The sequence below is a fragment of the Sinohyriopsis cumingii genome, chromosome 2 (genome assembly GCF_028554795.1).
Source record: "Sinohyriopsis cumingii isolate HCF-2022 chromosome 2, ASM2855479v2, whole genome shotgun sequence".
Lineage (NCBI taxonomy): Eukaryota > Metazoa > Mollusca > Bivalvia > Unionida > Unionidae > Sinohyriopsis > Sinohyriopsis cumingii.
This window is the reverse complement of record NC_142962.1, coordinates 79,673,249-79,696,061: the sequence shown is the minus strand read 5'-3', so window position 1 is coordinate 79,696,061 and position 22,813 is coordinate 79,673,249. Positions and strand designations below refer to the sequence as shown.

Here is a 22,813-nt window from a genome sequence, read left to right as displayed (position 1 = left end):
TGATGTAACAAGTCTTGAAAGACAACCTGTCATTAGAGAAAAGAAATCTTTTGTGAAAGATGTGGTATGTTAAGACAAGTTCTACTGTAGAAGAATGTTATGATTCGTGACTTAGTTCTGTTTTTTGTGTACTTTTTCAATTGCAACTCAAGTACCCAGCCAAGTTCCCATTTGATACACACTTAGACACATATATGTTATTAAAGTATGCCATTATATCTATGTAGACCTGTTACTGTACCATTTAAAAGGTTAAAACATGAAACAGCATAGCCTTTAATTTGTTTCCACTGAAAGTTTTAGGAGGTTAAAATTTTAATTCACTCCCCCACTTCCTACCTCCCCCATGCACACACACATGCTCATGCATGTGCACACACACATACACACGTTTAGACAGATTCTCCTTTTAAAATTGGTTTATGAATAAATGGAATGCCAATAAAAACCTGTTTTGTGAGACCACTGATTTGAAAGACCATCTTGAGAGACCAGATTCAACTTGCACAGATTTATTGGTTATATAGACTTAAGACCTGTCATGAGAGAGACCATTCTTTTTTAGCAGAAGGGGTTATCTTTGATGACAGGTTCTACTGTAATAATAATAATAATAATTAATAATAATAACATTATTATTATTATTATTATTATTATTATTATTATTAATATATAGATACTAGTCAACAAAATCATAAAATACATGCATATGTTGTTCTCTCCCAAAGTTGAACACAAGATTACTGTATCTTGTTCACTTTAATCCATTCCATAAATTAGATCATTACTGACTATTAAAAAGATATCATTGAATTAATTTGTGTTTTGGACACCATGACAAAATGCTGATTTCACTACTGATTGACAGCTTACATAATATGTGTGTCAAACATTGTTACTTACTTTTTGGGGGCCCTGAGTGGCCGAGTGGTCTAAAGCGCTCTCTGTCACGGATCACTGCCATCTCACCTCTGCTCGGTCAATGTGGATATATGAGAAAGCTTGCCGGTAGCTTCTCATGGGTCGGTGGTTCTTTCCGGGGTTTTCCCGGGTTCTTCCTCCACCATTAATACTGGCCGCCATGTATAGCCTATCTTGTGCTGAAAAATGGCGTTAAACCCCATAACAACAACAACAACTTACTCTTTGTTTCATGAGCCTGTATTAGGCTTGGAAACGGCAGTTTCAAAACAGGATTCAGGATTAGCCGAGATTCAAAAACAGCTTATATGAGAGGCCTATGATGAATAATAGCAAAATCAAACAAAGTCCAACATGACTATTCAGTAATATCTGTCTTAAGAGACTACTGCTATAAGAGACCACCTGTCTGACACAGTGTGCACTGTTTTTTATGTGTATAACTGTTTATCAGAAATTGTGACAACTGTTTTAGGTAATGGTGTCTCAAGACTGGTGGTCTCTCATGATAGGTCATAACTCGATATAACCAATAAATCTGTGCAAGGAGAATCTGGTCTCTCAAAACAGGTGGTCTTTCATAGCAGTGGTCTCAGAAAACAGGTTTGACTGTACCAGGTTTTCATTGGACAGATTTAATAATTGCATAATATTATGACCTGTCGTGAACAATCAAATTTCTTGAAATGCCATTATTTTTTGGCAGGAAGGGTGGTCTTTCAACTTTCAAGCACGGTTATAGTGTACTTTGTGACCTATGAACCAAAACTTAGTACACCTTTGCAGACAAATTTTAAATATTATTTAACCCTTAACCCTAAAGAAAATTAATGTAACTCGTATCATTTCTCAAAGATGAACTTTTTTACATCAGAAAGAGCTTTAATTCACAGGCCAGTAGATATTGAAATACACCTGTCACATTGGCAGGCACATACGGCATCTTTGATTTCGGCTGTGATAAGAAAGCTATTATCCAGCAAATGAATGATTTCATCCCTAATGATAAAAAGTACCTCATTTTCGAATTTGACACCTTCAAGTTACATTGGCAATGTGTACCTCATTTTCAAATTTGACACCTTCAGGTTACATTGGCAATGTGTCTAGAGTAAAGTGAGTTTCAGTAGGATAAGAAAGGTTTGCACATCAATTCACATGATATTATCCAAACAATGCTTTCCTCATGAGGCAAAGATGCAATTTACATAGACTGAGAGGTCACTGTATGTATAAGTGTATATGTGTGTGTGTGTGTGTTTATACATATATATATATATATATATATATATATATATATATATATATATATATATATATATATGGTCCAGTGACCACTTAAGACAGGATGAAGCCATTTTTGGTGAAGAAACACATGACCGCTAGTTGCTGACCACAGATAGCACATGACCAATACACACAACATTTATATAAGAAATTTGCAGGGGTGGGGGATGTGTGACCAGATGACCATTAGGTCAGGGGTGTGTGTGTGTGTGTATATATATATATATATATATATATATATATATATATGTGTGTGTGTGTGTATTAAAAGTACCTTCTGAATAAAACAGCATTCATAACTCGGCAATAGTAAACTGACAGAGAGAAAATGTATATTCTGATTTCTTCTCATTTATGAGAATTGCAAATCATGTAAACAGAACAAATGTGACCAGACTCTTCCACAATGATATTACCGTGTGACCAGACTCTTCCACAATGATATTACCATGTGACCAGACTCTTCCACAATGATATTACCATGTGACCAGACACATAAGTGAGGATGACATGGTATTTAGTAGAACAGCAACTTCAAAATAACTGGCTCCAAATTCACCTGTATCATGTCTCAAACAGTGTGGGCTGTTTTTTATGTGTATAACTGTTTATCAGAAATTGTGACACTTGCAACTGTTTTAGGAGGGGTACTTAGAGCAGATCCAAGGTCATGGGAATTTGTTCCGTCGTAGAATTAATGTTTTATCTATAGTTTTTTCACCAACAGACAGACATAGCTTAAAACTTAAAGCTACATTTAATTTTGGATTTGCTTTGCCTTCATATCAGTTTAATGGAGCCACATTGGTTATGCATCAGATCTAGGATAAGAAGAGTGCAGATGCAGATCCTATCCCTGCCTGGCAGGTCCTGCTGTAGTGTGTACCTGGGAAAGGTACTTTATTCTAATAGCATCAGCACACTTTAACCTATTATGTGTTGAATAGCTGTTAAACAAGCTGAAAGAAAAAAAATCATGTAAATTTTGTACAAAGGAAATGGTGTAGAGCATTTTTTTTTAATTGCCAGCCTGGGTAGCAAGACAGAGAAGACAGCTTTGTTAATGCTGAAGATGTCATGAGAAGTAATTTCATAATTAGTGTTAGTTTCAGGAATATGTGATAAAATCAGTACAGTTAGTACACAAGATTGTAGTGAAATTTAAGCACTTCCTGATTGCAGTGAATTCAGTATAGAAATTGACACAATGACAACAAAGGTAGAACCACTTAGATAACTTGTCATCAGCAAATCTCTGAGCTGTTTAGATACTTACACCTACATTTTCTCCATCACACACACACAGACATACACACACATCCCCCCTTGACAATGACCTGATGGAGCCCTGAATCAGTTGCAAAAATTGTATGTCTTCGTGCAGTGACTGCATACATAATGTTTTGGTTAACAGATAATTGGCCAGGGACATGCCTTTGAGGGCCCCAGATGGCTGAATTAATATTGTTCTTATATATATGGTTGCCATAAGTCTTTCTCCCATGTCGAAACCAAAGTCCATCCTAATGCATTTTTCAAAATGTAATATTTGCTACAGACATAAATATGTTTGGTAAATATTTGCCACAAGTTTGTAAATATGGTGATGGATTTGTGATCAAGCATGACTGTCATAAGCCAAATATTGTAAGAACAAAACAACTGCCAAGTTTTGTGAATTTCAACCCGGGGGTTAGGATTTGTAATTACTGTTCATATGCAGACTTATTTCAGATTTTGATTTCACACTTATAAGTTGGGCCCAACTGCATTCTGCTTTGACCCAGATCTGCTGCATGATGTGCAGGTAGGTCTGGATCTATGCAGCTTGTCAAGAGTAATCATTATAGTAGAACAAACAACCTAGATCCTGATCTGACAGTTCATTATGCAGTGTCAAATAAGTTTGCAGCTGGACCCAGTGAGAATAAAAAGTGATATTATCTGATGGTTTAAAAAAAGAAAATAAATATTGCTTTGTCGAAATTCCTTCGGTAAGAAAACTTTTTCCTAGAATGATCTGTGTTCGTGGAGCTCTTCAGTGCATTAAAAAACAACATTGTTTGTAATGGGGGGGGAGGTGTCAATTGATGTTTTCTGTACATGTATTCTCAAATATACCCATACAGTTTTATTTTATTTTTAAAAATCAAAGCCCTGAGCAAAAAAAAAGATAAATAAATGCCTACTTTAAATATCTATCAGATATGTTAAGTAGCCTTATGATCAAGCATGGGCTTGTCTTAGGATAAATATGGTCCATCAGTTTATAACCAGTTATCACAGAATAAATATGGTACATCAGTTTATAATCTGATATCACAGAATAAATATGGTACATAAGTTTATAACCAGTTATCACAGAATAAATATGGTACATCAGTTTATAACCAGTTATCACAGAATAAATATGGTACATCAGTTTATAACCAGTTATCACAGAATAAATATGGTACATCAATTTATAACCAGTTATCACAGAATAAATATGGTACATCAGTTTATAACCAGTTATCACAAAATAAATATGGTACATCAGTTTATAATCAATTTTCACAGAATAAATACAGTACATCAGTTTATAATCAGGTATCGCAGAATAAATATGGTACATCAATTTATAATCCGGTGGCACAAAATAAATATGGTACATCAGTTTATAATCCGGTATCAAAGAATAAATATGGTACATCAGTTTATAATCAATTGTCACATAATAAATATGGTACATCAGTTTATAATCAGTTATCACAGAATAAATATGGTACATTAGTTTATTATCAGGTGTCACAGAATAAATATGGTACTTCAGTTTATAATCAGGTGTCACAGAATAAATATGGTACATCAATTTATAATCAGGTGGCACAGAATAAATATGGTACATCAGCTTATAACCAGTTATCACAGAATAAATATGGTACATCAGTTTATAACCAGTTATCACCGAATAAATATGGTACATCAATTTATAATACTGTGGCACAGAATAAATATGGTACATCAGTTTATAATCCGGTATCAAAGAATGAATATGGTACATCAGTTTATAATCGATTGTCACATAATAAGTATGGTACATCAGTTTATAATCAATTATCACATAATAAATATGGTACATTAGTTTATTATCAGGTGTCACAGAATAAATATGGTACATCAGTTTATAATCAGTTATCACAGAATAACTACAGTACATCAGTTTATAATCAGGTATCGCAGAATAAATATGGTACATCAATTTATAATCAGGTGGCACAGAATAATTATGGTACATCAGTTTATAATCAGGTGTCACAGAATAAATATGGTACATCAGTTTATAATCAGGTGTCACAGAATAAATATGGTACATCAGTTTATAATCAGGTGTCACAGAATAAATATGGTACATCAGTTTATAATCAGGTGGCACAAAATAAATATGGTACATCAGTTTATAATCAGGTATCAAAGAATAAATATGGTACATCAGTTTATTATCAGGTGTCACAGAATAAATATGGTACATCAGTTTATAATCAGGTGTCACAGAATAAATATGGTACATCAATTTATAATCAGGTATCACAGAATAAATATGGTACATCAGTTTATTATCAGGTGTCACAGAATAAATATGGTACATCAGTTTATAATCAGGTGTCACAGAATAAATATGGTACATCAATTTATAACCAGTTATCACAGAATAAATATGGTACATCAGTTTATAACCAGTTATCACAGAATAAATATGGTACATCAGTTTATTATCAGGTGTCACAGAATAAATATGGTATATCAATTTATGATCAGGTGTTACAAAATAAATATGGTACATCAGTTTATAATTTGGTATCACAGAATAAATAGGGGACATCAGTTTATAATCAGGTGTCACAGAATAAATATGGTACATCAGTTTATAATCATGCATGGACTTATCACAGGATAAGTATTGTAGATCAGTTTGCAATCAAGCATGGACTTGGAACAAGATAAATATCAGTGTTTCCATTTACCCTCATCTGTGCATAATTGATCTCCAGATTTTTAATTTGACCCACCCCACCCATCATTTTGACACTAGCGTTTGCAATCTGACAAACCCTCCCCCCAGTTCTGACAACAAAGGGACTTGAGCTCTCAATCTTCCATCCATAGGGTATACACTGTTATATAGTACATCAGCATATCGAGGCCCATGATTTTTGTTATATAAAAAATTTGATACAAACAGCATGGACCCGGATCTGCTGGAGCATTTTGTAAACCAGCTATCTTGTGCACATTAATTAATAAATAGTAATCCTCACTATAAGAAACCTTATTATAAAATGGTTAGAGGGTGGTATGGTCATGGATCCCATTTCATTATTCAGTATAAAGTATCTCTTTATAACGTTACTCCACATTTGGGAAATTACTTAAGGTAGTTAGATCTAATTGGCAGAAATTTAATTTGCTGATACCGTATATACTAGCTTGTAAGATGAGCCCAGCTGCAAGCTACACAGACCCAGATCTGCTGGTGTGTTATCTGACTATGCAGTTTGTTAGGGGTAACAAGTTGAGCAAACAACATACATCCAGGTGCATTATGCTATGGCAGATCAGGATCTTTGTTGCTTGCAGTTTGACTCAACTTGTGAGAAAGTATATGGTATTAATACTACTACTGATACTGATAATGGTAAGGTAATGTAGATGTAAAGAATAGTCAATCATGTGACAGGATTACAACGGGATATTTGGTTAAGAAATGTCCATGGTTTTATTTCAAAGTTGTCGTTTTTACTTCATCCTATTTTCCATGCACCAGTGAAGAAAATTCTTAACCCTAATTCCTAAAGTATCATCCTTTTCAAAACTTAATTGTTTTATGAAAAGGTTTCTTGGAAATTTGATGATAATCAGCTTAAGTTGTGATCAGTTGATTTTGTTTGATATCTGTATGTGACGTTTTGGTTGCCATCAGCCATGATTGATGACAGAATTGCCTCACCAAAAGGAGGTTTAATGTCAAGACAAAGCAAAAGCAGCTTGCATTGCTAAGTAGGACTGTGCATTTGACATTTATCTGACAGGCGGTCAAAAGATGGCCGACCCAGCAGTTGAGCTTTTCTTTACCTGATCAATCAGGATGAAAGATAATTAATTGGTCACCAGTCAAGCTGAAATGACTCAGTTAATTTGTGACAGCTATGGACTCATTTCATCTCATTTTTACACTGACCTTTCCTTGTGAATGTAAATTTTGATAAACTTAGAGCACTTATTCCACAATCACCTGTCAATTTACAAATTCATTTTTTTTTTTTAATTTTGTAGCTAGAATGAGCATTTTACAGTGACCATTCTTTTTCAGATTAAGTTGGGATTTTTTTGTTCATTGATTAGTTTGTCTTTTTTTGTGGCAAATGCAAACAGTTTTTCTATCTATAGTGAAGCAAGTCAGTTAGAACCTGAGCTTATTTCTGTCTGTTGTCATGGCAGCTTAGTTTTTGAAAGTTGTGTTGCAATACCAATACAATAAATTTATGCCCCTAAGTGTGCACAAAGTGGTAGCCCAAGAAGAAGTCATCAGTCTCTAAATCCGGCTGTTAATCTGAGGTTAAGTACAGACATATTTTTTCACAGCTTGCCACAGTGAAACAGAGTAATACCCCAGATGCCAGCATTGTAGTCTGCACATATGAAGCATGCTTATCTACACAGTCCTGTTGACAATTATTTCATTGTAGGCCTTAGGCAAATGTTTTGGAGCAGGTTTCATTGCACCAACTCTTGGGGATGGAATAATGGGACTACATTTTTACATGTTAATTATTTGTACATTCTTTGCTTAGTTCATGACTATGCAGAGGTAGTATTTTATACCCTGTATATAATGTCATAAATGGCAGCACAGTTGAAACTAGAAATAAACATGTTTCTTGGTGAATTTTTCACATTATTGGTTATATATTGTGGTGCATAGGTGGGCAAGTGGTCCTAAAAGTGCTTGTTTTTAATGATCATTGCCATCCCATCTCAGTCTGATTGGGTTTTCAAGTTTCAGTCTTGGCCATTGTGGGTAACATGTTAAAGCTTGACAGTAGATTTCTGTGGGTTGGTGGTTCTTACCAGGGTTTTCATGAGTTCTTCCTACACCATCTATACTGGCCACCATGTATAGCCTATCCTACGCTGAAAAAACAAAAAACAAAAACTATATATTGGATACTGTGACGATCATGCAAAATGGGTTCACTGTGTAATTTACATGTGGATGAGTAAATGGGTTCACTGCATGGTACATGTGAATGAGTAAATGGGTTCACTGTGTAATGTACATGGGTATGAGTAAATGGGTTCACTGTGTACTTTCTTTTCAGGATATTGTTTTCTTTCATATCAGGATATTGTCTTCTTTCATATCAGGATAATGTCTTCTTTCATATCAGGATATTGTTTTCTTTCATATGAGGATATTGTCTTCTTTCATATAAGGATATTGTTTTCTTTCATATCAGGATATTGTTTTCTTTCATAAGAAGATAAATATGTTGCATGTAAAATATGGAATTAAATTAAGTCTTTTTTATACTACCAAAATCGGAGCAAGACAGTTGCTTTCAAGCTAACCCCCTCTTTAGAAAATTATATGGTCTTTACCAAATAAAGACTTACCTTAGCAGACATTATACAGAAATCAAGGAAGTGACCATTGTCGGCACTGTCATAAAATATTGACAAGGATTAGCATCAAAAGATGATGTCAGTTTCAGCTTGAGAAAGGTGCGTTTCTGTCACAAGAGGCAATCTGACTTAGCGCATTGTATTTGTGAGCCCCAGTTATGGTCCCACAATTAACAACGGATGTTTCAAAATAGTCTGTAATTGATCTGAACTCAGCCTATTGCTGAAATGAATAACATTGTAGAAAACCTCAAATCTAAGATGTGCAGAGATTTTAATTTCCAACAGATTTTAGGGTCTTTTTGCATGAATGTATTGTCTTCAAGTATTTTATTTTATCTTTAAAAAAAAAAAATAGAAACTCTAAAAACTACATTTGTTATCATTATAGAAAAAATAGTAAATCATATGGAAATGCTAGCTCAATAACCTAATCACAATATAGATTTCTTATAATTATTTTGATGTAGATATTAAATTATACAGTTTCCTGTTTGTGATTGTTTATAGCATTTGGTTATCGAGTCCAAACAGTTGTAAACTGATTTCTTGGAATAGCATGTTTCTGTATGTTGCTTTGTTGTGTACAGCTTAAGTTACTATGGCCTAGTGGATAAAGTAACTTACACACAAACACACGTGCATGCACACACATTTGACTTTGGAGCATGATGTCATGAGTATGTGCCCATTATCAGGATCCTGACTATTTTCCCTTCATGATGCTATAATATTTAATATGGTATTACTTTTCTTACCACTTACAAACTTTTCCAGCTTTCACTTTGTGAATGTATAAATTCATAGTCAGTAGATTTGTTATATTTTAATTTTGATGATTGCCTAAAAATGTTGACATGTCAAGCACTGAAAAGTAAAATTTGGTTAATGCCAATAAGACATGTCAAGCACTGAAAAGTAAAATTTGGTTAATGCCAATAAGCATTTTAGTGTTATTAAACACACATTGGTGAAAAATTCTTCAAAACTTAAGCGGAATCATGCAAATTCAAAATGTTTATGACTGATCTGAACACTGAGGGCAAATTGATCCAAGTTAGGCAATCACATAATACTTATGCTATTAATGAAGATTGTACAAAAATGTTTCGGTCCGCTCTGGTGGCCAAAGTGGTTAGAGTGTCTGCCTCAGATGCAGAAGGTCATGGGTTTGATCTCTGGCCAAGTCATACCAAAGACTTATAAAAATGGTACTAGCAGCTGCCTCGCTTGGTGCTCAGCATTAAGAGTTAAGTATTAGGACAGGTCAGCCTGGTGTCAGGATAATGTGACTGGTTGGAACATAATGCTAAGTGTCTGGAGCATGATGCCCCAATACTAGACATCACTATAAACTGCCACACTGCCGACACATCATAGCTGTATGACTGAAAATTGTTTAAGGCTACATTAAAAATCCAAATCACACCTACGAAAATATGTTTCCGCTCTGAACTGCAACAGATACAATAACTTGCACAGTAGTGATTTGGATTCCGTATTTTGTGAGAGAGAGATTAATTTTACTAAAAACAATTCATGGTCCAGAAATGCTTCATTCCAGGTTCATCTCATTTTTCTGTAGTAAGCATTTGTGCAGTATGAAATAGGAAAATTAACAGAAAGAGGGAAAAGTAATAATTTCATCTGATGCATAAGTTTACTTGGTGATTTAGATCTGCAGGCATTTAATTGATGAACAATATTTACATACAAGCAAAAAATCGAAAATATGACAGTATATGTACAAAACAATTTAGCTATTTGTTTAAAAAACAACAACCAATTCATCAGCAACTGATGGTATTATCTCTTCACTACGCATTTCTAACAATGTGAATTTCACACCTTCACCAGGACACTGGTTGTGATCCATGTAATAATTTGCATAAGTAGATTTATATTATATCAGAGTGTGTACATGGAATTGACAGATAATTGTCTTAATATTAGGTAAAAATGGTAAAGTGAAAAAAGAATGTGATGTCAGAGAGCTGTATATTTTTGTTATTCTAATAGAAATGGTTCAGTTGTTTCAATTTGTCTGCATATAGAGTATCTATTGTTGGAAGCATGATTTAAGAACAAATCATTATTTAAAATACTATGGAGTATGCTGGACTTGGCCTACCCAATTATCATTGTTACAAAATGTAGGAGATATTTGTTTATCCAGTTTCAGTTTCAGTTTTGAAATTTTGCCTTTATGGATTACTTACAACTTCTGTTGGTAATGTGTTCCACGGTTGAATTGTAAAAGGTAGGAATACATTTTGATACAGAATAGTTCTACAGAAATGGAACTGAATGATCAAGTGTTCTAGGTCTCATTTGTTAATAATAAAATGTTGAATTAAATCGTTATAAGTAGTTTGGAGCCAGACCATTGTCAGTTTTAAATAACTAATTTTATTTCAAGTTCTCTCTTCATTAACACATAATCTTTACTTAGTTGATCAGACTGATGGAAGGAATGGAAGACAATAAATGGATAAATGCAAACATTTGACACAAGCTGTTTTGATATGTTCACAAATTTTTCTATCACTGGTTTTTCTTTTATGTAGATATTAACAGTGGGATAGCATGTGGTTAGACAGTATGATTCAACAAAATGCTCATTCAGTAAAATAAACACTTATCCCCAAGTATATTGTTTATTTTCTGCATAATGACAAAGGAAAGCTTAAGAGCTGCTGTTGCACTTTTGTGTTGTCAGTTTGTGAACAAATGAATGAAATTGGCATGTCCATGGCAAAGGTAGGCCATGCTGATGGCTTGGTTTGTGAATGAAATTGGCATGTCCATGGCAAAGGTAGGCCATGCTGATGGCTTGGTTTGTGAATGAAATTGGCATGTCCATGGCAAAGGTAGGCCATGCTGATGGCTTGGTTTGTGAATGAAATTGGCATGTCCATGGCAAAGGTAGGCCATGCTGATGGCTTGGTTTGTGAATGAAATTGGCATGTCCATGGCAAAGGTAGGCCATGCTGATGGCTTGGTTTGTGAATGAAATTGGCATGTCCATGGCAAAGGTAGGCCATGCTGATGGCTTGGTTTGTGAATGAAATTGGCATGTCCATGGCAAAGGTAGGCCATGCTGATGGCTTGGTTTGTGAATGAAATTGGCATGTCCATGGCAAAGGTAAGCCATGCTGATGGCTTGGTTTGTGAATGAAATTGGCATGTCCATGGCAAAGGTAAGCCATGCTGATGGCTTGGTTTGTGAATGAAATTGGCATGTCCATGGCAAAGGTAGGCCATGCTGATGGCTTGGTTTGTGAATGAAATTGGCATGTCCATGGCAAAGGTAGGCCATGCTGATGGCTTGGTTTGTGAATGAAATTGGCATGCCCATGGCAAAGGTAAGCCATGCTGATGGCTTGGTTTGTGCTAGTCTGTTAATTTGCACACCAGCATCTATCTTTAAAAAGTGTTTGTGTGAACATAAATGTATTGAGGATGACTTTCTATATCTGATTTTATATTTTTTTTGTTACAAACTGATACTTTGATAATACAGAAGTAATACAGTTCAAATTAAAGTAAAGATAAGAAATCTTGATAATTCTCTTTCTCTCTCTCTCTCTCTCTCTCTTTCTCTCTATCTCTCTCTCTCTCTCTGACACACATGAGACATACAGTTTTTAGTATGAAAAAGTAAGTAATTCTTTCTGAAAAAGATATCGATTTAAATAAATCAGTGCTTGCCCCCTCCATCTCTCTCTTGAGAGAGAGAGAGTTAGAGGAAGAGAGAGAGAGCATCCTTGCATGTGTCTTGTAATAGTAAACCATGACCATTTTCAGTGTTTTATCTACCTATGTGTCATGCATCAAATACGCAGACTTTTCTGATTTGACGCACAAAAGTCATCGACACTATGTAAACTGATTCACCCCAATGTTATGTTTTGCTGATTAACGCCAAACAATGGTTTGGTCTAAAAACCGCCACCGGTAGGTAAATTGACTCATCCCAATATTGTGTTTTGCTGATTAACACCAAACAAAGGTTTGGTCTAAAAATCACAGCTGGTATGTAAATTGACTCATCCCAACATTATGTTTTGATGAAAAACACCAAACAAAGGTTTGGTCTAAAAATTGCAGCCAGTACGTAAATTGACGCACCCCAATATTATGTTTTGCTGATTAACACCAAATAAAGGTTTGGTCTAAAAATCACCGCCATGACTTAAATTGACTCATCCCAGTGTTATATTTTGTTGATTAACACCAAACAAAACAGGTTTGGTCTAAAAATCACCGCCAGTACATAAATTGACTCATTCCAATATTATGTTTTGCTGATTAACACCAAACAAAGGTTTGGTCTAAAAATCGCCTTCGATGTACGTAAATTGACTCATCCCAATATTATGTTTTGCTGATTAACACCAAGCAAAGGTTTGGTCTAAAAATCGCCATCAGTACGTAAATTGACTCATCCCAATATTATGTTTTGCCGATTAATACAAAATAAAGGTTTGCTCTAGCTACTTTATTGGCTAGATTACAACTCTCCCAACATGCGCACTTCAGTTTCTTATGCTGATGTTATAATAACGCAGTGTTTTATCTACAAATGGCTTCATGTAAGTCGTTTGACTCGTCAGGGCAAAAAACATTGAGTTAGAATCTAAGCCTATGAGTCTTATTTAAGCTGATGATCAGTTTTCAGTAGTTTTTAAAAAATAATTGTTTAAATACGCAACAAAAATGTTAGTTATATAATGTAACAAAAGCCAATAAGACAATTCCCTTGCCAGAAGCATCTGAACATTCTATATGTTAAAAATCTTCTTAATGGTTTCATGTCATCAGAAATAATCTGAGCATATATGACAAGGCGTTTATATTTGGCTATGTCACTGCTTTCATCTGCCATTGCTGTCACAAATGACGAATTTTGCAGGTCACATAAGACTATCCTCAGTGTCTGATTGGCTGTCCAGTAACTCTAAACAGGTAGTGGCCAAGTCATACTGATTGGCAGAATTCTTTAAGATGCCAATGGCATCAATTTCTTCAGCTGTTAAGTCGTGTATTAAATTAAGAAGAGATCTGTATTTTAAAAAAGGGATGTCTTCTACATTCAGCAAGGGGCTTCGAGTAGCCAAGTGGTCTAAAGCGCTCTTCGTTACGGATCACTGCCATCTCACCTCTGTATGTGGCGGTTCGAGTCTAAGATTCAGCCAATGTGGGTATGTGAGAAAGCTTGCCAGTGGTTCTTTCTCCACCATTAATACTGGCCGCCATATATAGTCTATCATGTGCTGAAAAATGGCGTTAAACCTCACAACAACAACAACAACAACATACATTCAGCCAATGTACACACTTAAGTAGCACTTTTAATGTTATGTCTTGTTTGGAAGAATGATTTTGTAACCCTGCATTTAAATCTGCCTGGTGTTGTGGACCTTCAATCAGCAGTTTGTGTTCTAGCAACCCAGCATGCCTTGCCAGTGTAGTGTTTTGAAAGTTATTGTTTTTTGCACATTTGTCATGGCGTGGTTTTTTTTAGCCTCTGTATATATATGGCAAAACATACAGGCGTCTTAACTGTCACATTCTTTACTTGACTTCTTTTTGAAAAAAAGCCACTGTTTTCAACCAATGCTGCACAAATTATGTTTTGTCTCACAAGTAATCGTTACCTCATCTTTGGATGATGACAGCTTCACTGGTTCACTAACAATACTATTACCATTGTCAGTTATAAGCACAGTACAAAAGATAATTTTGTTTGTTTTGGATCTATTTTAATATTTTTGCCTGAACGCCATTTTCAGTCGAACGTTGACCGATCTTGGAACAATGCAAGTGAGCAAATGAAATTGTTGCTTCATTGCGTTACAAAGGTTTGCATAAAATAATAGTTTCTCCTGAGAATCACTTTAAAATCGTGTTTATTTTCCACCTCTTTCTTGGGTGGGGTAATTATACAGTTCTAACATTCTGTTGCTACAAATGATGTAACAGTTACAGGTCAGTACGTAAATCTGTATTAACAGTCTTCTGTACCTACTTCAACATCTTCATGACAATATGAAATGCTTTATCTCTTCATTTAACTGATGTTAATTACCCATAATCTAATTGTTTCAACAATCTAATGTCGATATGATAATAACAGCTGGCACTTGCATCCAGTGCAAATAGTCAGGGAATGTTACTATGTCTTGCATATACAGTTATATTTCCTTCCTCAAAGTCAAAGTGAAAACTAGGGCTAATGCGACCCTGTTTCCTAATCTAGGATGTCACTTTTTAACTCCAACAGATATTTTCAAGAAACCCAAATCCACACTTTATCATACAGTAGTCTGTCTCAAGGGTCAAGGTCATTAGCAGGGAAAAGGTCACAAGACAGGTGTATAATGTGCCATTTGCAATAGTCTTATGTTAGCATCTGCTTATGTATGGATGTGTGCAGGTGTTACCCACATTATTCCAGGTGTTGCACATATTGTTTGCTATAATATTCATATTTGGTTTTAATCATGAAAAAGGGATAACATGTACGTTACAGGATTCAGGGTGTTACAGTTAATCATTTAAATGTTGGGGGGGGGTCCCAGCCAATTTTTCAAAGGCAAATCTATGTTTAATGATGTATGCTCCTTGTGAAATATCTGTAGACAGTTTTCAATAAATGATTTTAGCATTAAAATTATAAAAGTTTGTACTTTCATGAGACATAGTTTAATTTTCAACCAACATTTGCCTCTTTGATCTGCTTAATATTAACTTCATTTATAATTGTTTTAATCTTTGAAAATATAGCAAGCCTTGCATTGTAAAAAAAATATCAGTGTTAACGAAATCAAAATTGAAGAACTCATTCAGTGCTTAAAACAACAGTATTTAGTTTTTCATGTAAATAACAAAATGCATCATTAATTTATTATAATTTTATAGTTTTTTTTACCATGTAGAATTACATTTTTGAAGTTAAATGTTTTTTTTTAGAACATTGCCTAAAAGAACATTATTTAGTATCCTTAGCTCTGTTGGTATCACATTAGACTCTGATCCAAAGGATGCAGGTTTAATACCTGCTCAGGCCAGCCCGAGTTGGCTGCCTCAGTGTGCATTTTAGGAAAGGCACTTAGCTCCCATTGCCTCTGCATGATATTGGCAATAATATGCCATTAAAAGTGCCATTAAAGCAAAACAAAACCCCCAAATTTAGTACCCTTTATTATTATTATTATTATTATTATTATTATTATAATTACAAATTTTATCTTTCTCTGTTGATTTTCATGGTATTAAAGTTGTTCCTGGCACAAATGACCAAGATTCGATTTCCTTTAATATCATGCTGAAAATAAGTGTGTGATCTGGAATTGTAAAATATCACAAACATTTTAAACACAATACTTGCAGTAATGGCAGTCTATAACAATTAAAGTTTTCAATATTTTATTCTAGTATATTGTTTAGCAGTGCCTTTTCCAAACAGATTGTTTATTATTCAACTAGAAAACATTTTCAGATGTACAAAATATAAGCAAGCTAATTTTAAATTTGCTTGAAAATTTCAGAAGAGAAAAATTTAAAACATTGTCATTTAACAGTATTTGTATTTTCTAAAGTGGCTGCTTATTATTAAAGCCACGAATTAGCGGTACAATCATATAAATTCAGAATTTGAAGTTAGTCTTTATGTGTTTATAACATACACCAAACTGTAGTCTTTTTGTGTTTATAACATACACCAAACTGTACTCTTTTTGTGTTTATAACATACACCAACTGTAGTCCTTATGTGTTTATAACATACACCAAACTGTAGTCTTTTTGTGTTTATAACATACACCAAACTGTAGTCTTTTTGTGTTTATAACATACACCAACTGTAGTCCTTATGTGTTTATAACATACACCAAACTGTACTCTTTTTGTGTTTATAACATACACGAAATTGTAGTCTTTATGTGTTTATAACATACACCAAACTGTAGTCTTTATGTGTTTGTAACATACACCAAACTGTAGTCTTTTTGTGTTTATAACATGCACCAAACTAGTCTTTTTGTGTTTATAACATGCACCAAACTAGTCTTTTTGTGTTTATGACATACACCAACTGTAGTCTTTATGTGTTTATAACATACACCAAACTGTAGTCTTTGTGTTTATAACATACACCAAACTGTAGTCTTTTTGTGTTTATAACATACACCAAACTGTAGTCTTTATTTGGTTATAACATGTGTTACACGGGGGGAGTGAATGTCCCTCCGTATTTGGTTTTTGTTATCTAGGGGTTGACTGCCTTCGATGTTATTGCCCGTTTCGAGTAAACAGAAATATAAGTGGTGAAACTTATAGGTGGAATAGATAGAGATCTGAGCAGGTATATAGAACAAACCAACACGAGCCCCCGTACATATAGACAAACAATTTAATCAATTACATACAAACACTGTGAAAATTCATTACATCAGGAGTGTACTCTGCTTTTAGAAATTTAACTTTCACCGAAATACAAAGAAAACGCAAATAGATCTAAATAAGGTAGCCAATCTGTTACTGATAGATTTAGTTCATCATAAGATCGAGTGAACAGTCGAAGTCAGCGTCTTGTATGATTTCATAACCTGCTCGTCCTCAGTCTGTTTTTGCTTCCTCTGTCGCTGTTCAGACCCCTTGGATCTCGGGATGATACTTTCTACCACCCGTCTCAGGACACTCTCAAAATACTTCTTCAGAAATTAATACGTCGCAGGGTTGCATCACAGGATTATATGTCTCACTGCACCTTTCTCTATGTTTCTCTGTATAGGTCTCAGAATAACATCACTCATTCGTTCATACGTCTCTGGAGCTATTTTCTCCCTTTTAAATAAATATAAATAGAGACAACCTAAATTTCCCGTTATTTATGAAACGGTTAATTCTTCATTATTCTCCCTCGTTATCAGATTTCACTATCAGTGCTAAACAGACGCTAAGGCTATCAATCGACTCCACATGTCCCATAATGACCCTAGTTAGTCAAATGGCTAATTCGTTACGCCTTGACCTTACACATTACCACATACACAGCGAATAAATAGGATACATCACATCAATCAATTACTAGATCATTTCCGTCAATACACACTTATTCTTAATCATACGTGAAATCTTCTAAATTCTGCGAATTCACACGGATTCTTGTAATCATATTAACTAATGTAATGCATTAAATTCTTAGAACATAATTCTTATGCAAACAAGACGACAAATTCAAACAATTCGTCAGACTTATCTAAAGAAGATTAATGTACAACTTCCTATGCATAAACTCAACACAGTTATACTTCATAAAGCAAATTATTACACGAATGTAGAAAAAAGATTCATGCAGATACAAATAAATAACTTCAGCAAGGCATTATATATGGCATCAACAAATTACATGGAATTGTCACACTACCTTTGCCGTCAACGTTTCCTCCCTCTAATCGGTAGATTTTAGTTCGTCGGTTCCTTTCGACAATCGTCCCCTTTTTTTGGACAACAGTTTTACAGAAATTTCTTGCAAATTTCCGGAGTCATAACCTTTGGATCTCCTCTTGTAGGAAAAGCTTAGACTGATTAAAATTTGATGCGGGCGATATTAAAACCTATGAAATTTTGTGTTGGAACACGCCCTCTCATTTAACGTACCAATCAGAATCAAACATCTCTGCCGCCTTTTTCCAGAGGCGCCAAAGTCAGGGTCAACTTGACCCTGGTAGTTTGAGTAACAGAGTTTCTGCATTCTCTCAATTGTGACAACTTTACCATGAAAATGAAGTTTTCCCCCTCCTAAATTGTCCGCCTGGCTGCTGTATAAACAAATGTTTAATTAGGAACAGAATTCTCCCTCTAAAGGACATTACCGTACACGGTAGTATGGCGATATGATACGCGCTTGTCTCCATAAATCTAATTAATGGTTGTCTGGTCTCAGCTAATGTATTCTTGTTAGATCGACATAAAATTTGCCACTTCACATAATGCACCAAACTGCAATCTTTTTGTGTTTATAACATGCACCAAACTGTAGTCTTTGTGTTTATAACCTACACCAACTGTAGTCTTTATGTGTTTATGACATGCACCAAACTGTAGTCTTTTTATGTTTATAACATGCACCAAACTAGTCTTTTTGTGTTTATAACATACACCAAACTGTAGTCTTTGTGTGTTTTTAACATACACCAAACTGTAGTCTTTGTGTGCTTTTAACATACACCAAACTGTACTCTTTATGTGTTTATAACATACACGAACTGTAGTCTTTATGTGTTTATAACATGCACCAAACTAGTCTTTTTGTGTTTATAACATGCACCAAACTGTACTCTTTTTGTGTTTATAACATACACAAAATTGTAGTCTTTATGTGTTTGTAACATACACCAAACTGTAGTCTTTTTGTGTTTATAACGTGAACCAAACTAGTCTTTTTGTGTTTATAACATGCACCAAACTAGTCTTTTTGTGTTTATAACATACACCAAACTTTTGTCTTTATGTGTTTATAACATACACCAAACTGTAGTCTTTGTGTTCATAACATACACCAAACTGTAGTCTTTTTGTGTTTATAACATAAACCAAACTGTAATCTTTTTGTGTTTATAACATACACCAAACTGTAGTCTTTATGTGTTTATAACATACACCAACTGTAGTCTTTATGTGTTTATAACATACACCAAACTAGTTTTTGTGTGCTTTTAACATGCACCAACCTGTAATCTTTTTATGTTTATAACATACACCAAACTGTAGTCTTTGTGTTTATAACCTACACCAACTGTAGTCTTTATGTGTTTATGACATGCACCAAACTGTAGTCTTTTTATGTTTATAACATGCACCAAACTAGTCTTTTTGTGTTTATAACATACACCAAACTGTAGTCTTTGTGTGTTTTTAACATATACCAAACTGTAGTCTTTGTGTTTATAACATGCACCAAACTGTAGTCTTTATGTGGTTATAACATGCACCAAACTGTAATCTTTTTGTGTTTATAACATACACCAAACTGTAGTCTTTATGTGTTTATAACATACACCAACTGTAGTCTTTATGTGTTTATAACATGCACCAAACTAGTCTTTTTGTGTTTATAACATACACCAAACTGTAGTCTTTATGTGTTTATAACATACACCAAACTGTAATCTTTGTGTTTATAACATACACCAAACTGTAGTCTTTATGTGGTTATAACATGCACCAAACTGTAATCTTTTTGTGTTTATAACATACACCAAACTGTAGTCTTTATGTGTTTATAACATGCACCAAACTGTAGTCTTTTTGTTTATAACATGCACCAAACTGTTGTCTTTTTGTGTTTATAACATACACCAAACTGTAGTCTTTGTGTGCTTTTAACATACACCAAACTGTAGTCTTTATGTGTTTATAACATACACCAACTGTAGTCTTTTTATGTTTGTAACATGCACCAAACTGTAGTCTTTTTGTGTTTATAACATACACCAAACTGTAGTCTTTGTGTGTTTTTAACATATACCAAACCGTAGTCTTTGTGTTTATAACATACACCAAACTGTAGTCTTTATGTGTTTATAACATACACCAACTGTAGTCTTTATGTGTTTATAACATGCACCAAACTGTAGTCTTTTTATGTTTATAACATGCACCAAACTGTAGTCTTTATGTGTTTGTAACATACACCAAACTGTAGTCTTTATGTGTTTGTAACATACACCAAACTGTAGTCTTTTTGTGTTTATAACATGCACCAAACTAGTCTTTTTGTGTTTATAACATGGACCAAACTAGTCTTTTTGTGTTTATAACATACACCAAACTGTAGTCTTTGTGTTTATAACATACACCAAACTGTAGTCTTTTTGTGTTTATAACATACACCAAACTGTAGTCTTTATTTGGTTATAACATTCACCAAACTGTAATCTTTTTGTGTTTATAACATGCACCAAACTGTAGTCTTTGTGTTTATAACCTACACCAACTGTAGTCTTTATGTGTTTATGACATGCACCAAACTGTAGTCTTTTTATGTTTATAACATGCACCAAACTAGTCTTTGTGTGTTTTTAACATACACCAAACTGTAGTCTTTGTGTTTATAACATACACCAAACTGTAGTCTTTATGTGTTTATAACATACACCAACTGTAGTCTTTATGTGTTTATAACATGCACCAAACTAGTCTTTTTGTGTTTATAACTTACACCAAACTTTTGTCTTTATGTGTTGTTTATAACATACACCAAACTGTAGTCTTTGTGTTTATAACATACACCAAACTGTAGTCTTTATGTGGTTATAACATGCACTAAACTGTAATCTTTTTGTGTTTATAACATACACCAAACTGTAGTCTTTATGTGTTTATAACATACACCAACTGTAGTCTTTATGTGTTTATAACATGTACCAAGCTGTAGTCTTTTTGTTTATAACATGCGCCAAACTGTAGTCTTTTTGTGTTTATAACATACACCAAACTGTAGTCTTTGTGTGTTTTTAACATACACCAAACTGTAGTCTTTGTGTTTATAACATACACCAAACTGTAGTCTTTATGTGTTTATAACATACACCAACTGTAGTCTTTATGTGTTTATAACATGCACCAAACTAGTCTTTTTGTGTTTATAACATGCACCAAACTAGTCTTTTTGTGTTTATAACATTCACCAAACTTTTGTTTTTATGTGTTTATAACATACACCAAACTGTAGTCTTTGTGTTTTTAACATGCACCAAACTGTAGTCTTTTTATGTTTATAACATGCACCAAACTGTAGTCTTTTTGTGTTTATAACATACACCAAACTGTAGTCTTTGTGTGTTTTTAACATACACCAACTGTAGTCTTTATGTGGTTATAACATGCACCAAACTGTAATCTTTTTGTGTTTATAACATACACCAAACTGTAGTCTTTATGTGTTTATAACATACACCAACTGTAGTCTTTATGTGTTTATAACATGCACCAAACTAGTCTTTTTGTGTTTATAACATACACCAAACTGTAGTCTTTATGTGTTTATAACATACACCAAACTGTAATCTTTGTGTTTATAACATACACCAAACTGTAGTCTTTATGTGGTTATAACATGCACCAAACTGTAATCTTTTTGTGTTTATAACATACACCAAACTGTAGTCTTTTTGTTTATAACATGCACCAAACTGTAGTCTTTTTGTGTTTATAACATACACCAAACTGTAGTCTTTGTGTGCTTTTAACATACACCAAACTGTAGTCTTTTTGTGTTTATAACATACACCAAACTGTAGTCTTTGTGTGTTTTTAACATATACCAAACTGTAGTCTTTGTGTTTATAACATACACCAAACTGTAGGCTTTATGTGTTTATAACATACACCAACTGTAGTCTTTATGTGTTTATAACATGCACCAAACTGTAGTCTTTTTATGTTTATAACATGCACCAAACTGTAGTCTTTATGTGTTTGTAACATACACCAAACTGTAGTCTTTATGTGTTTGTAACATACACCAAACTGTAGTCTTTTTGTGTTTATAACATGCACCAAACTAGTCTTTTTGTGTTTATAACATGGACCAAACTAGTCTTTTTGTGTTTATAACATACACCAAACTTTTGTCTTTATGTGTTTATAACATACACCAAACTGTAGTCTTTGTGTTTATAACATACACCAAACTGTAGTCTTTTTGTGTTTATAACATACACCAAACTGTAGTCTTTATTTGGTTATAACATTCACCAAACTGTAATCTTTTTGTGTTTATAACATGCACCAAACTGTAGTCTTTGTGTTTATAACCTACACCAACTGTAGTCTTTATGTGTTAATGACATGCACCAAACTGTAGTCTTTTTATGTTTATAACATGCACCAAACTAGTCTTTGTGTGTTTTTAACATACACCAAACTTTTG

General features: G+C 34.0%; 1 protein-coding gene across 1 annotated transcript in view; it reads left to right on the top strand.

Moving 5' to 3' along the window:
• The window catches only part of LOC149805257 (5'-3' exoribonuclease 2-like), a 186,042-nt gene that overhangs the window by 135,734 nt on the left and 27,495 nt on the right, over positions 1-22,813 (top strand). The window lies entirely within an intron of this gene.